At 37.8% G+C, this 17,460-nt stretch overlaps 1 long non-coding RNA gene across 1 annotated transcript; it reads right to left on the bottom strand.

Annotated features, from left to right (window-relative positions):
* Positions 1-755: 755 nt before the first annotated feature.
* On the bottom strand, positions 756-16,672 carry LOC106942565 (uncharacterized). Its single transcript, XR_001423654.1, has 3 exons — positions 15,779-16,672; positions 2,747-2,815; positions 756-774 (listed from the first exon to the last, which is right to left on the bottom strand). It is a non-coding gene; the product is annotated as an uncharacterized LOC106942565 (long non-coding RNA).
* Positions 16,673-17,460: the final 788 nt, after the last annotated feature.

The following is a 17,460-nucleotide window of genomic DNA, read 5'->3' as shown; positions in this document are numbered from 1 at the left end:
GGTCTAATGGGACAACTCAACCACTTCCTCCTCTGTCTGACTGTTACATCTGCCACCCAAAGGATTAAAAGGCACAAAGTTAAAAATATTAAAAATCACAATATGACAACATTGACATTGCATTATTTAGGATAGTTTAAATTATGCACTCATTTAGAAAAAAATATACAATGTAAAGGTATTGCTTGTCTGGATTACAAAACCATTGACATAGATAGTGTTTTTATTTTTTTATGTCCATAAGATTCAGTTGATGTTCACTAAAGGCTGCTAATATTTCCAAATCCTGTATGTTCACTGACAGAATTAAAATTTATTCTTTCTTCCTCTGACGTTATTTTCGAAGACTTAAATGATGTTGAACAAGCTAACCTTGAGCCTCCTTCCCACACTAACAACTGAAGAGACATTTCATCGGTACCACCTGACAGATGGATAAAACATACTTATTGAAAGAAATCATTTTATTGCAATAAATGTTTCTCAACAAAAAGTAATCAAAAGGTGAATCTCATATTTCAACATACAATAACACATAAAGAGTTGTCATAAATGTCTATGTTTTTCAGGTAGGATGGGATCATCCTCATTTATTTCGTTCATACAGGTTTGGCTGTATAAACATTGGGAAGAAAATAAAACAGAAGTTAACCTTGAATTAAAATTCCTATTAATAGCAACTTCATGAAAGCGTCTTTCAGGGCTAGGAAGTTCAGGGCCACGTCTTCAACCTACTGCAGCAGTGAGGAACAGGAAAAGGAGGGGTTCGGGAATCTTGAGAGACGGAGGGAAAGAAAAGTTCAAGCAACGGAAAATTAGATGAAACCTTTTGTACCCGTTTCCCCTGCTGGATTCTTTGATGCGTTCTCCATTGCATAATGATATGCAAATATGACAAAATATGAAAGTGCTTCTGAGTGGGGGGAAATCTGTCTAATGCACTGCTGTCTGACTTTTGAAATACCTTTCAAGCTGACTAATTTAGTTATGCCTCTTCAAAAATCCTTCTTCAGCCAGGTCTTCCTCTGCCTGTCTATCTGCTTCCTTCTTCAATTTAATGTTCACGCAAGTTCCCATTTTTTCTGTCAGTTTTACTCCATCTCTAATGTTTCTGTCCTCCTTTTCCTGCTCATCCCCAAAGACATCTAGAAGTCATTACGCCACAGAACCTGTACTTTGCAGACCTCTTAAGTCAAAGTCACCTTCAGAGCAACTGCTGGTGTTTTGTGATGCATTATTGACTTAGTAAAAGCCCTTAAGACTCAAAGGAGAAGAGTTTAGAGGCGGAATCCTAAACAACTTTATTAGGGGCAGCTTGTCCGAGCAGGCCAGCCTGACTCTACGTTCTGAACTGTAACCTCTCCACATTGTTAGACAGTTTTAAAGGCGAAAGCAAACTATTTAAGCAACACAAAAAAGATTTGTAGAACAACTTGCTTCTGTGACTTCCAAGAGGATTTTAATTGAAACAAAAAACAGAAGAAAATAAGATTTTGCTTACAAAAACACCCAGTAATGTCATTTAAAAGTCTATAAGTTTAAATCACCCACTACTACTTTACTTCCTGTCATCTCCCTGTACTGTCACTTTACTGTCTTACGAGACAATAATGAGCAAGGCATGCAAAGGATAGTCAATAATCTGGGATCCACAATGTGAAAGGCAACTGGCTGTGACTTTTACAGATATTTGAATCACTTTTCTTGACAGAATAGGTAGGCATCATTTAAACTTGATTTCTGTGCACAGATTCAGCTATCAGTCCTAATCCATGTTTTGTAAGCATTACATAGGAAGCACATTCAGAAAGTTCTACATTCAGGTGAGACAAAGACTGAGATGTTTCACCACAATGACAAGGAATGTGTTTGGAAGAGTCAAGGTGAAAGAACATCGTACCAACAACTGTCAATCGTGGTAGATTTGTTTGCTTTGCTACCAGTAATGTATGATTACCTCAAATCTTGTCTCAAATCAGCAGTTAGATGGATGGCACTCAGACACACTTGGGTTTTCCAAAAGCTCAGTGTTCTCAAACACACATCAGAACTGGTTAGAATAGATTAACCAGGCAGATGGTAACTTCTAAGAGGTCTCTGACTTCAACTTTAATTCAAACTGTATTGTTAGAACTGGGTCTGTACTAACCTAACAACTTAAATGAACATTGCTAATTCTAATAAGAGTGGTTGGACATCCAACCCCTCCAGGAAATCAGGATGCTACGATCGCAACTGTTAATGCAAAGTCACTTATAATTAGCAAATTTTGCACTGACTTGCAATTTTCACACGTAATCGCAACATTTCCTCAAATCTGACTAATTACCTTAACAATTTTGCTCTTTTTTCTTTGTTTTTTACCAATTAACTTGGCTGAAGATTTACCATAGGCCCTTTCTAATTTTACTTCCCATTTCACAACGTCTCTTGAAAATCCAACCTGTAAGATGAAAGCATGTGTGGTGCTAAATGCTACTATTTGCCCTTCTTTTGGCAAAAAACCATTTTGGGCTGCTCTGTAGGATGTGCTTAAATTGTACGTAGAGTTCATGTAAGCTTGAATGACCAGTGTGGAATTCTTTGTTTTCACTTTGATAATTCCTCAGGACAGGATTTTAACTCTAACCCTGCCAACAAGCCGATGGATCAAACATTCAGAAACTTATAAAGTGATGCAGCTCACCTCAACTCAAATCCACTGTGATGAAATGTGAATAAAAATGACAAAAGAATGAACACCTACCGCATGGAGTGGATTGCCTTGATCGATTGGCACCTTAAAGTCAGCCTGGAGCTCGTCAAAAGCCGTTATCTGAGGGAGAAGGAAGGAAAACGTGTTGAGTGATCTAATGGGAGACGAGATGAGGCAGCAAAGAACGATTCTCAGAGGGAAAGTATGTCATTATCACCAACGGGCTGCAGAGGATTCATTCACCAGGCTGGACAGCATGTGGTCATATCCTTCATTCTGGACTAACAGCTGGGTTAATGAATGAAACTCCATGTGGCATGTACACGCACCGACAGACATTCTTACTTTCAGAACAGCTAAATAAAACTCAGAACCATAAATGTCACACAACTATTTGAAAAAGGTCAACTTATAATTTTAGATAAATAACTACTATGTCATAAAGAGAAAAACAAAACAAAAAACATTTTCAATATTTTTAGGATTTAAAAATAAAGATAAAAAATTGATCTTGATTTATCTTTTTTCTGTAGTAAAGGAAATCATAAAGAGTGAAAAAAACATATTCCAACCACATTACAAGAAAAACAGATGTAAAAGCATATGACTAGTACTTTGTGTCATTCTTAGTAGAAATATTGTAGAAATAAACTAGAAAAACGACATCGTCATTATATCTATATTTAAAACTTGACCTGATTCTTTTTCAGTTTTATCTATAGTTATTACGAGCCATTGCTGCAGGTTGCAGACGCCCGGTCTATACAAAACCCGAACCCGTTTTAAAATATCACCCTGCTCTTTTACATACAGAGTTTATTTAAATATTAAAATAAAAATAATTTCACTGCTGACATTTCTATCAAGTGGCCATGACGATGGCCGCATGCTGTAGTTTGAGTCATTCTCCAACGAATACAGCAGTGGATACGTCTGACTGAAGGTAGCACCTCATCCCCCTCCCTCTGTGAAAAACTAAGCTTTCTTAATTCAGCTGTGATGGCGGGTCTGAACTCAATGAGCTGCTCCATGATGGAGCCTTTGGAATGAAAATGCTAATGCTGTTGCTTTAGAATTTCATCTCACTGTCCCGGATTATTGAACCCGAGTTCATTTTTTTGTAGTGTTCTCAAGTCCACATATTAAAAATCTATCAAGACTTCAGAGCTTCCACATTTAGTCACTTCACAATCCCAAGCTTTGATTAATTTTTCAGGGATTTTATGTGATGAACAAGAATACTTTTCCAGACTTTTGTCTAAAAAAAATCTGTAAAGTTTTGCATGCTGACAAACAGGTATTGTAACCTTTCCTGTTTTATCCACGGTTTCCTCTCAGGTTGTAGATTTCATCATTGGAAATTTGGGTGGTGGAAAATGGGATTTTCTGTTTTTTTTTACTCAATACATAACTATTGGTTGTGTTATGCGAGGAAATTATCACAGCAACCACATATTAAAGAATATTAACTTAGATAAAAAAAAAAAAAAGAAAATGGCAAATACGTAACTTCAGAAGCTGTAGAATTGGTTAACATTCAAACTGATTAAAACTTGCATATAACAGATTTGGAGAATAAGATGGGTGGATTGGTATCCACCCACCACTGCGCTGAGCTCATGTATCCAGTGACGACAGATCAACAAACGCATCACATCCGTCGGTGTCACCCTGGCAGCAGCAGCAGATGTGACGGTACTGTAAAAGCAGATGTTCAGGCCAGACGAGCAGAGCCTCAGGAGAGGACTGTTTGTGTGCGTGAGAGAGCAAGAAAGACACTGATGGGAATGATACGAGTGTGTCACTTGCTGTGTTTCACACGTACTTCAACTTGTGTGCATGTGTGTGTTTTCAGCAACAGAAAACTTAAGATGAGCAGGTGTGTGCCACAGAAAGTTCTCCATGCATTCGGAGGTATATGAGCATAGCGGAAGCGGTGGCATGTGTTCAGGGAGATGACAGTTTCACACCAGCGTTGGCTTATTTCCCCGGATTCGCCCCCACACTGCAGGATGGCTCTTTACGTGTTATTTCCCAGCGGATCCTAATAGTGATCCTGGCTCATTGCTTGGCTTGGTTACAGCGTGTTAGCTTCCCCCCCCCAGGCTGCTCCTCATGGGCGACCAATACACACACACACGCAAACACACAGCTTTAAAGTGTTCATCAATCCAAACAGAAAGTGTTTGTGAATGCACTGGTATACACTCTTCTGCAGAGGCAGATGAAAGCAGAGCAGAAACATGCGTTTGCCTAGCCTACACATTCTGCTGCACATAAAGGAAATACACAACATACACTGAATGTTCTGTCAACACTTCAGTCAGTGTGGTAGCTTTCACTCCTTTCTGTCAATCAGTATGTGACTGTTACACACAATGACCACTAGACTGCAAGCTAAGTTTCTAGAAAGTTCCTGGAAAGTCCTTCTGATCAGGATGAATTTGGTTCACTAACGCCTCATGATGGGTATGGAAAGGCCTTAAATGGGGTGGAACCACAGGATGCAAGTAATTGCATTTTCATTAGAAATGTGCTTAAATATTTGTTATTGTGTGGCGTTTTTTTTTTCTTCCAACATTAGCTAATCTACTAATGTTGAAAAATAAACCCCCACAATTTCGGATTACATTTCTCCAAAAATCACACTCGAATAAGTTTGTTCACATGATAAATCATGCCAGTGACTGATGTAAACAGTTACATGAGATGTATTCATATTGCAGTCATGGTGATAGCACTCATCATTCATCAGCCATCAGAGGAGAGGTCGACGTCTTATTCAGGTGATGGAGCAACAAGCCCTGCCTACTTGGGAGAGGCTACATATGCAGCATTTTTGGGGAAATTGTAGTCGGCCATTTTATAGAAGAGTTATGGATTCAACACTTTAAAATGACACACAACTTTTTATGATCCGTGTGATGATGCGAGAGATCTGGTGGAGCCAGTTACACATTGTCCAAAGAAACCCCAAAAATCAACCATCATATTTCTACTACTTCCTGATGTCTTATTTGTGGTTTTTGCCAGTAGTAATTGATCATGTGACTTGTATGATGCAAAAAAAGTGTTTCCATTGCAGTTTTGCAAAATACATTTACTTCCATACGGCTGAAAAACCACCTCATGTCAGCAAATATCTTTTTATTGACAAATATGAGTTTTTTAAAATTGGAGTGTTTCCATTAAACAAATGTATTATTGGAAATGTATTGCACAATTCTACGGTTAATGGAAAGCAGATAGCATCATGCTAAGGCAGCAGCATAACAAGCACTTGCCCAACCGTCAGTCAAAACAGTCAGTAAAGACCACAAGACAGAGAATGGATCAAACACACGTTTAGCCGTGTTTCTCAACTAGATAGAACCACCATAGGCACTACTACTTCTATTAAATGTATTTACTTATTATTACTATGAGAAGCACCTGGAATCAGTTTCTTAAACCTCCAAACAGACTCAGCAAATGTGACTCTATCCAGTCATTGGGATTTTCATAAAAGAAAAAAAATACCATTTGGTGTAATGTATAAGTTAGTAGGGCCATATTATGAAAAAAAATAAAAATAAAAATGAAATTACAAGAATAAAGTCTTAATATCAGATCTTTGGTCTTGCTGTGAAAAGCCTACACATTAAAGGTTTGTTTTGTGAGAAGCAGCTAAGAAAACATGCTTTGTCAATTTTAATAACTGTGATTAAAATGCATAATTATGTTGAACCTTGAATTTAATCTAAATATTTTCATTTCAACAAATGTGACACTGATGAGAAACAATTGTTTAATTCATCTACAAATCTACATCGGTGCACTGGTAAATAATTTAAGCTTCTGGATTCCAGTATTTGTCCCTGGCTACACTTTTTTTTTTTTTTTTAACAAACATAAAACACACACACATGCACACGCACACACACACAACGTGAAAGTGACAGCCTGCTACCAGCCACAGTCTGCACTGAAACGAACTGCTTATGCAGAATTGGTCATGCCAAGAGGAGCCGTGTGCCAGTTTGTTAGTTATTTCTGCAAGCCACTCGCTCCTTCAAAGCAGCCTGTTAGAATCAACATTCCCAGAAAAACAAGACTGGATGGGCAAAAATAAAACAAAAAAAATAATAAAACCACTGTCATTGCCCATGGATATTCTGCAATTTACAGATTTGAGTCTGTTTATCAAGTAAATGCTGCTCATGATTCTGTCTTGTTGTATAATAAAGGGGTAAATTATATTCAAATCCAATTTTCAATTAGAAAATGTCTTATTGTTTTGTTTATTTTTTTCAAGCAAGTTGAAATATCAATGAACAGGACAAATAAAATTAATACATTTTATTAATATACATTTTTATGGGGTCAGAGAAAGACATTTATTATAAAATGTTTCTCAGTTACAGCCGGATTGTGAATACTCATATTCATAGCATATTATGGAAAATGATGATACACATGAAAAACAAAACACTTTGCTTGTGTGAGGTAGTGTGTGGAAAGGATGAGATTTTTCTTCTAAATCATCCACCAGGCCTGTTTCTATATGTTTTCTAGACATATTCCTAAACATTTTAAATATTAGTTTATCAGGAACATTAAAGCTGTTGGTCAAACAGGCAAATGTTTGACCTTGTCATAATCTTTCTTTTTTTTTGTTGTTCTTTTTCTTTCAAAACCACTCCACATTTTAGTGACTCTAAATCTTTTTCTAATCCTTAAAACATTGAAAAGTGGTTAGATAAACAGTTTGCATGGATTATTTTATCATTGATCCGTGGAAACCTTGAAATAAGAGCAATTACACTAAAACCTGTCTTCTATTCATATGACGTCTTCACTCTGTTAGAGAACTGGTTTATGGAAAGGTTTCATTAGCAAACGTCAAATTCATAAGCATTTTTAAAGTTTCTAGTCTTTCTAAATATTTTTTATAGATGGCTTTCAAGCTGCTCTGAATAGTTAACTTTGAGGTGTGCTTGTTTCTCCTAGACTGCCATATTAATGTTGTTCTACTGTCTGCTTCATGTCTTGTGCAGGTGAAAGTCGGTTAGTCAGATCTGATTTTAAGCTTAAAACTGTGGCAAGGCTACACCTTGACAATTTACATTATTAGAACAATCCATCTTATCCATAATATAGTCTTATTTTAATTGTTTTACAATTAAAATTTGTGGGTAATGTTAAAATAAAAAACACTGAAACATCCGTATCAAGAAAATATGTATATATTTTCATAAAGTATTAAATTTCTAAATACAAAAAAATCCCTGTAGTCTTGATAAGTGTTGTGTGTACTAACATTTGTAACACTGAAACAAAATAAAGGGAAAATGTAACAGAGGGACAAAGTAGACTTGAGCTGATTTAGCAGAAACAAAAATCATTTTCACACCATTAAATATAACAATTAAAGCAACACACTAACAGTGAACAAACTCATCTATGAATGTTAATCAAGGAAGAAGAACCAGGAAAGGAGAAAGTCCACCGTGACACATTACCAAAACATCCAGCCCTTTCTTCTTGTTTATTTAAATATACGTTTAAATCAAATCAAATAATAAGCGCTACTGCAGTGTGTAAGCAAGCAAAGTTGTAATAAAGAAAGAACGACTCACTAACTGAGTCCTGTCAGAGGAAAGGGCCGTTCAAAAGAACCGGATGGTTCGTGAACATCACATCGGTAGCGTGATCACATTCAGATAAACAATCGGGATAAAGGAGTAAATCTTTTTAAACTGCTCACTTCTCCAGCTGGATGTTAATCATAATTTAATATTTAAATCTAAGGAGCTGCAGAAGCGGCAGGTGAAATAGGAGCAAAGAGAGAAAAATGGCAGTGGAGGAGAAGGAGGGAGGACATAATCCTCAGGTGACTGCACTGTGCCGGGGAACAATGGAAACAATGGAGGGACGGAGCCAGTGATGGATGAGGAGCTGGCAGAGGTTAATTAACATCTGGATCCATGGTTTGCCAAACCAGCCACACCAACAGTAGCCACTGTTATTGTTGCCAGGAAGCCATTTTCACAGCCACATTGGTGATATGGTACAAAATCAGAGGTTTTTTTTTTTGTTTTGTTTACTGAACTAGTCTTCATCTGCAGGACATAGATCATCGATGACGTCAAACATGGTGACTGTCGTCGTCTGATTTACTTCAAAAGAAGCAACATTTAACAAAATTAACTTTAAGATATACTGAAGAAACTTAAAAGCCTGAAGCCTGTCCAGTTCTTGTCGCCATTTTCTTCTGTTTGATTTTATACTTGTAAACTATAAGCTTTTTTTTCCATCTTCGCCATAGGATACAGGATGAATTTGTTCTTAATTTTTGTTGTTTCCCCTCTTACAACTAAGCACATTCAAAATTAGGATTCAAACCATAAAACGTACATCACAGGTGAAAACAGTTTCATCCATTTTTCAAACAAGATTATGTTTTTGTTGCTCTAGATAAATTTAAGTTAGTGTGACTGCGAGTCAGAAAAAGGCTATTCAGATATTGACGTTTTGATATGGACTGATTTTTTCAGCCATATTGCTAAATATAGCCTAGGTATATAGGCTAGGTTTTCTTACTGGTTACTTATTGATGTATATTAAGGAGATAACCAGTCATAAAAATGCTCAAATACAAAATAAAACACTTTTCTTAAAATCTTGTATATTTCAATAGACAATAAGATACAATATGCTACTACAGATTCTCTCCATTTTGTCTGGTAAACGTTGAGTGTTTAGCTGATTTCAGTCAGAGCCAAAGACAGTGGCAGCAAGAACACTGAATGGAAGGTTGATGGATTGTGCTGCCACTAAAACACAAGTAACACCTGAGGACAGCAAAAACACTGACTTTCTACCTCAAAACTAAACATTATTTTCCTCATTTGTCATCCAGTGCTGTCAGAGCCTTCCCACAGAACAGACTGATCGATCTACGGACATTTTACCTAAAGCTGTCAGAGAACATTGATCTTTCTAACACCGGAGCGTCATTTTGGAACCCCGCAAAGGCAAACGTCTTCATAAGTCTTTTAATTTCTGTCTTTGGAACCATGGTGACATTGAAAACACAATAGATGGATTGAGATGCTTCAGATCAAATGAACACACCAGATTATACAACTAAAGCCTACTTTCAAATATTGCTTCCACTGGGGGAACATAATCCAGATTTCTCCAGTCAGAATGCTCTTTTCTGTCCCTGTAGTCAGTTTCTCCTTTTGTGTCCAGACCAAAACAACCCGTTTCCCTCCATCTTGAGAAAACCACACTCAGTAACAGATCACCGCATGCTGTGATGGTGACAGCCTTACCGATTATTCATACCACACCTCTGTTGGATCTGGGAATGCCCTGTACTTGTCAAAATCTCACTTGATGCAAAATCAGGCTAACTTCTGAGGAAAAAAACCCACAAGCACCATAAATATTTATATGGTTCCCTTCATGTCCGTGGTGACACAAGCGCCAAATCACCTTGTGTGGCTCTATTGTCATGCCAATCTGCTAATAAATTCAGAAAATAATTGAGTTGTATTCAGCAATTAAAACTGTTTAAAGTGATTTTGTGAAGTGAAATATATTCTTAAAAGACAAAAACAACTTGAATGAAATGATAAAAGAAGACTAAATGGTAATGGTGAATGTTTTAAGGGCAAACTTCTCAAACTGAACATTTCACGATGTCCAAGTCATTTTTCTTAGGAGGAATAATTTCAAACTTGAACTTAGTGAAGGGAAGGTTTTCTTTTGCAATATTGTATTGGAATTAATTTCACCATTCTATGAAGGTGCTGTCATCATTACCAAATAACTACAAAAAATAAATAAAATACTTGGTCCATTGTGCATTTCTGTTGTTTTATGTTATGGCTGATGGCAGTATTAAGGGAGTATATAAATAAAATAAGGCATATACAGCTGGTTAACCTCTCAGCCAGCTAGTCACAGTATCATAAAACCCAACAGCAGAGTGGATGATGCCAGTCTGTCTGTCTGAGATTCATTGGGGATTGTCTGCTGTGCTTCTAGGGTTTAATGACACTGAAGAGCACACTACGGCTGCTTTTTTCACACAAGAAGAAAATCGCTGGAGCCGAGTGAGATTGCCGAAGCTCTCAGCTGCGGCGCTCAGCAGAGGTCGCAGTTCACCTCGCATGTTAATTAAAATGCCTCCATAATCTCTCATGTCTGTGCTCTCGTTGGGAGTTGTAGTGTTTTATTTTCCTAGAAGGAACAGATTGATTCCACGGCTGGTTCGAAGTGTAACATTCAAAGTGTCACAACATCCCGAGGCATGCTTTTTATTGATATGACAGTCACTATTCCTAATGGACCAATGCGTCCAGCTGAGATGCCAAATGAGCTTGTAATAGCTGGGAGATTTAGCTATTCCCCCCTGACCCCCAACCAGGACAAAAATATAACGGGATTTCAGAGGAGAAAAGAGTTCAGCTTATTTAATTAAATAGTATGTCTCCCAGTTGATTTGGATCTTCCGTGCATGGTCCAAGGAGACTTGTACAGACCAACCATGCTGAGAATTTGGCTTGATTTTGCACACCTGATTAGAATATGTTTTTGCTAAACATATTGCTAGTTAGAGAGGCATAAGCAGTCACACCAGCTCTGAGATCAGTGTGCAGTCATGTACTGTATGTGCCTGTCATGTATGAGCGCTGTCTGGCTGGGGGCTTGCAACTCAGCTTCAGTGGTCAGAGTCATGAATAATGCTCTGCACTGTCACAGCACCAGCTAAGCTTAAATTTAATGAGGTAGAGGGGAAAAAATCCTTATTAGATAGAGGTAGAAGTAGTGACTGAGCACCGCAGAAATGCCCACCTTTACATTTCAGTTCAATTCGTTGCTGGCTACATGTCACAGGGAGGGTTTTCACTGGTATATAGCAGGGTTGTGTCTGTGTTGCTGATTTCAACTACTGTTTTAGATGTGGGCATTTATTGTATCATTAATCGTTTATCGTGATAAATTTTTTACCATGGCAAGAATTTGATTTAAACAAAACTGATTAAAGCAATTTGTGCTTCGTGGCCTCACTTTACCCTGACTCTGTTCTCACTACCTTTTAAACACAAACTGCTACTGGAATAGTTTGTGTGTAATTCCTCTCTCACAGTATTACCTTTCTGCCTTGTGTTAACCATGGCATTAGAAGTTGTGGCGCCTCAGATAAACACTGCTCCAGCATGGCCTTCCTACACACCCAATACTCTAGTCTCCACATATAGATTTCTGTCTAGAATGAACTACTCAAAACTGCCACAACTCTGGGAATCTTTCTAATCCCGAATAAAAGTAAAAATAAAGAAATATATATACACAATTAAAACACAGATCAAATTTTATCTACAATTAGATTTTTTTTGTTTGTTTGTTTTGTTTTTTGGCAAAGAGACAGACAAATAAGCAAAAGTATGCATAGGACATACTTATGTGACTAAGTAGGTCACCATAAAATATTAAGAACTGGTTGTGACTTGTGGGAACAAAGTAGCAAATAAACAACAGCACTGAAGTGTTGACTGGAAAAGTTACAAAATCCCAAAATGTAATTAAAACCTTGTTACAAGATACATGAACACAGACCCAAGAAAAAAAAAGAATCAAGATATATATATATATATATATATATATATATATATATATATATATATATATAAAACTCATACTGACATAAAAAAGACACATGTAAAACAACCAAAGTATATGATGGTCACTTCACAGCACTTGGACTTAAAACAATCACAAAAGACATAAATGATGACAACAATAAGCATAAAATTACCACAGACACAATTTAGCATGTCATCAAAACAGATTTAAAAGAACCACTGAAACATGCACAAAAATACTATAAAGACAACCCCCCAAAAAAATCACAAAAATAAGATTAAAAACATAGGAATTAATGAAATGACATGTATTTCTTAGTTTTTGCAATTTTTATGAGTGATGAATAATCATAAGTGTGAAAAATGTTTGAGTAAAGTTAAAGTGCTGTTTCATTATTTCAAATCACTGGACTACACTCTGCCTATTTCTAACACAATTGATTCTATTCAATTTATTTGCTTACAATGTTAGATAAAACACTTCAGTTTAATAGATCTCAGTATAGAAGTTTAACTGTTAGACCAGAAAATAAATTCAGGAGCTGTTACTCGTTATGATGAGATACAAAACGATAAACTTTCTAGTTTTATCAATACGAGTTTTATGTCACTATAATGAGAAAACTTGTCATTTTAACAACATAAAAATGTGTTCCTTGGACAGAGAGGCAAGGGACACAGGCAACAGCTGCGAGGTTTGCCATTTAACTCTTACAACCTCTCTCATTTAAATGAGAACAAATTTAGGTTTTAGTGACATATAAATCTAGTTTTATGTCTCATTAAAACAAGAAAGTTTCTCATTTTAAAAAGATACTGCTCCTGTATTTATTTCCTAGCTTTGGCATTTAAGCACTTCTGTATTTTAGGAAACGTGAACACAAAAACCGTTCATTGATTACAAGGTGTTCCTGTGGCAGCAAACATTGTCGGAGATCTCTAGCCAAGTATTATAGCGAAGCTCACAGATTACAACGATCCGTGCAGTTAATTACAGCTGGCCTGTAGAGCTTGATTTATGTGATCCGTCTGATAGATGCCCATCTCTGTGAAGCCAGTTGTCTTCCTCTTCCTCTTCAGAGACTTTCCTCTCATATTAGCTGTGAAAGAACTTCTAATGGGCTTCAGTCAGACCGTTCATTATTTGTTCCTATTAACTTTTCTTTGCATGTTCTCCTCTATCTTCTGGTTCTCCTAGTATTAATTTACACTCCCTCGTTATATTTATAGCTTCATCGTGCCTTTGGCACTTTGACTCAGCAGACTTGCTCTTTTTAAGCATTGCTGCCATAACCCCTCATCCAGGAGGCCAAACAGGAGCAGGAGTTGGTTTGGGTTTTTCCTTTTCCGTTCCCCTCAGTTCGGGCCTTTGAAACCAGATGAGATCTTGAGGGTTTTCTGCCAAAAGTGACTGATAGGAGTGAAACAGTGGGAATATTTTGGCAGGTGGCTGGTGTTAACGTCCTCACTTGGCACTGTACAGCCTCTTCCTAATTATGATTCCTCACAGTATGGAGCCCCAGCTTATGATGCGCTGCGTCCGCAAGATCTATCTGTTCTCACTGGCGTCTCCAGCAGAAAGCTAAATAAATGTGCAATGTGAATAAAGTTTGAAGTTTTAATCTGATTCAGCTAGAGGTGTGTGATACTGCATATTCTGGTATCGGTCCGATACCAAGTGTCCATATTGCCGATACTGATACTTTTTATTTAAGCGCAGTATATCAAACTTCGTAATTTTTAGTAGTTTTGTAGTAAGACAGAATGTGGACAAAGTTTACAGGTGTCTACAAAATACTTCAGTAAAATATTAACATGACTTGTACTAATTTTACCTAAACAAAAGTGCAAAAAATCATCATTTGAGAGCAAATAGGAACAATCTTTTTTCTTTTTTTAAAAAAAGAAAAACTACAAGGTAAAAATAAAACAAAATCTCAACAAGGAATCTGAGACTTAAGTATCTAGAATAAAACTAAAATTCAAAACACTGACAATTACTTCAATTGAGATTTTTGTGACAGATGGAAGAAATGAAAATGAACAAAGTTCCTGATAAGGAAGTGAGCACAAAATTTAAGTGTTTGCATGTTTTTTTATATGACATGTTCAGTGTTCAAATATTATAAAAGGAAGTGTTCCATCCATATTAACATAAGGTTCATAGTGTTGCACGTAATGTTTGAAGGTGGAAAATCTTGTAAAGGTAATGTTCTGTTGAACCACAGCAGTCAGTTTCATTTGTGTATTTAAGTATTTTAATTTGCACTTGGTAGGTGATTTCAGATGGATTTTTTGTTGGCCAAATTTAGTTCACATTTATATTAATTTATTTGTTTTATATTTTCTTTGACACGTGTTGTCTGATTTTTTATACATTTATATGTGAATATATATTTTATTCTGGTGAATATATATAAAAGAACATAAAAAAAACTGCTTTGAAGTTTTATATTTGTTTGAATAAGTCCAATATAAAAAAGCTGAAACTGTGGAATATTATCTGTGATATCATTATTGATAAATTAAACAATGTATCGTGATATTTTTGGCAGTATTGCCCACCTGTACACAATAGTATCGATCCAATCCTGATACATATATGGTATCGATATTATCACTATTTTGGATCAATCTGCCTAGCTCTAGTTTCAGCCCGTTTTTAGACATTTGCCAGCAATCTAAAAGGTGTTGTAGACTCTGTCTGGTCTGTTCTGCAGTTTTCTGCATAATCACCTCCAACTGTGTAGTCACGGTCGTCTCCTCCCCGTACTAAATGTTAATTCAGCTCTGTGAGCAGACACATGGAGCCCCGTCTGAACACACACACACACACACACACACACACACACACACACACACACACACACACCAACTATTAGTTGGGACTGCTGGGGGATCGGTCATCCCAAGTGCATTGGGCCTGGTGTTGCTTCCACACAAAAGGCTGACTCTGACCCAAATCTGTCTTTACATAAGTCTCTGCATGATGGAGATATTGCTCAAAGAATCCCCCCTCTCCTAAATAAATAAATAAATAAATAAATAAATAAATAAATAAGAGATTATTCAAATATCACAATACTAGTGAGTGATGCTGGTGCTCGGGCATGATTAAAGGCAGAAGGGGGAGAGCAGGAGCACGGAGAGATAAAGCTCTACAAGATTTCCTAATTGATCTCGGAGGAAAGCTGTGTAATTGATCTGGCAGACATGGCACAAAACCCCGCAGGAACGTCAAACTGGGTCAGAGTACAGTGGCCATATGTGGAGACTACTGTGATGTAATGCTGAATACATATAGAAGGAAACAGGTGCGCTGAAACACAAAGACTGTAAACATCTGCCTTTGAAGTGACTAATTGACAGACACCTCTGTAGGCACACCTGCACTTCTCATAACAGAAAAAGACAAAAAAAAAAAAAAAAAAAAAAAGAAACTTACGGGCCATATTGCGAAGAAAATAAGGGAAACACAGAGGACCAGAGACAGCATGTAGCAGAAAGCAGCAAAAGTGAACATAATTAACGGGGGAAACGGGGGAGAAATTTCCGAGGAAGCACGAGCCCGCTGATGAACATCTAAAACCGAGGAAAAACAGGAGGGTAGCGAAGCGACGGGGGGAAAGTTCTCACGGTGCCGTGGACACCATGACTTCGCGGAGAGCTCTCCAGACGGCCAGCCACGCGTCCACTCAATCTTCAGCCGCTCTCAGACCAGCGACCCCCGCCGCATGGTAGTGTCCGCAAGTCCTGGCGAGGCGACCGTGGAATCGCAGCGACGGCCGGCTGATGAGGGGGAACAATCATCCGTGACGTGAAGCGAATGTGCGGGTAATCCATTCATTGAGCGGCGGCTGAAGGCGGCCAGCCGGAGCCTGCTCTGAGCTGAGCTGCGGCGGTGTCATGTGAGGCTGCTCCGCGCGAGCGCTCCGTGCGTAAAAGCTCACTCGCTCTCTCTCTTTTTGGCGGCGCGCGGGCAGATAAACAGCAACATCAAAGAGCTGTAAGCGCGTGCGGAACTGTGAACAGGTGGAAATAAAAGAGCAGCACCCGCTCCGCGTGCGCGTGCTGCAGAGCCTTTCTTTAAACATGCAATTAAGCGGCTGATTTTGTGTGTTTGTGTGTGAATGCTTATTTCCCCCCTGCGTAAAGATGTGCGGTCGCGTGCCTTAGTGTCTTTTGATATCAGGGATTAAAAACAACTGAGTTAATTAATTTTTTGAAAGAGACCTGACAGATTGCTCCCAAACATTTACGTCCAGGTGTTGGTCTTTCAAAAAACTCCATGTTACCGGATAGTCAAAAACTCCTCCAAATGAAACTAAATGTTAGGTGAAAGAAATGATCAATTGCAGAAGATATTTAGTAATATGGACTGAAACCAGCCTTATGAATTAATTTAACCGATATTTTTAAGGACACGAACCGCATAGGGCTTTAAAGAAACGTGATATTATTGCCACCGTCTGGTTGTTCTGTAAACTGCAACTACCTTAAGGATTTTTTTTAATCCAAAAAGTATTATCAGAAGAACACTGAGTAGGAATAACATTATGACCAGCATGGCCACCCTGACTGCTCTGACTCTGTTTAACCTCATACTCAGAAATCTCTTGTGCACTTTAAATTCTGTCACCTTTTCATAAGAGCCTGAATTCAAGGGCCAGCTCTATGTAAAACTTACTTTTTGAGCTTTGTATCAAATTATATTTCCTCGTCACTAGTATGCCTGTAGTATTGCTTTGATTCTTTCATGCATTTTTGAGAAATTCTTTCATGTCCCATGCCAACCATTCAGCTATGAAAAACTAGGTGACCCTAGCTCCACCTCCGAGACGCAGCTCCTCCTCCGAGCTGCAGATTCCAAGCTTCTGCCTCACAGAGCAGCCTTCCCCTTGGATCCCCCCACTCAGCTCCTTCAGACTAGCTAGCAGCAAGTAGCAAACATCTCTGCATCTCCTGAACTCATTATAGGAGCTACTTCTCAGTGCAATGCTGGTAAAAATGCTAAACAGTTAACAGAGTAGCAGTTGTGATGGCTTCCTGAAGGCAGAGTGTCAGAAAAAGCAGGAGTTTCTTAAAGAGACAGAGGCCCAATTTCAAGGTGTTAAATTACAAATTCCT

This window comes from Poecilia latipinna, unplaced genomic scaffold, assembly GCF_001443285.1.
Source record: "Poecilia latipinna isolate Pla-1442-1.1 unplaced genomic scaffold, P_latipinna-1.0 Scaffold4384, whole genome shotgun sequence".
Taxonomy (NCBI): domain Eukaryota; kingdom Metazoa; phylum Chordata; class Actinopteri; order Cyprinodontiformes; family Poeciliidae; genus Poecilia; species Poecilia latipinna.
Note: the sequence above shows the minus strand (reverse complement) of the source record. Positions and strands in the feature narration are given on the sequence as shown.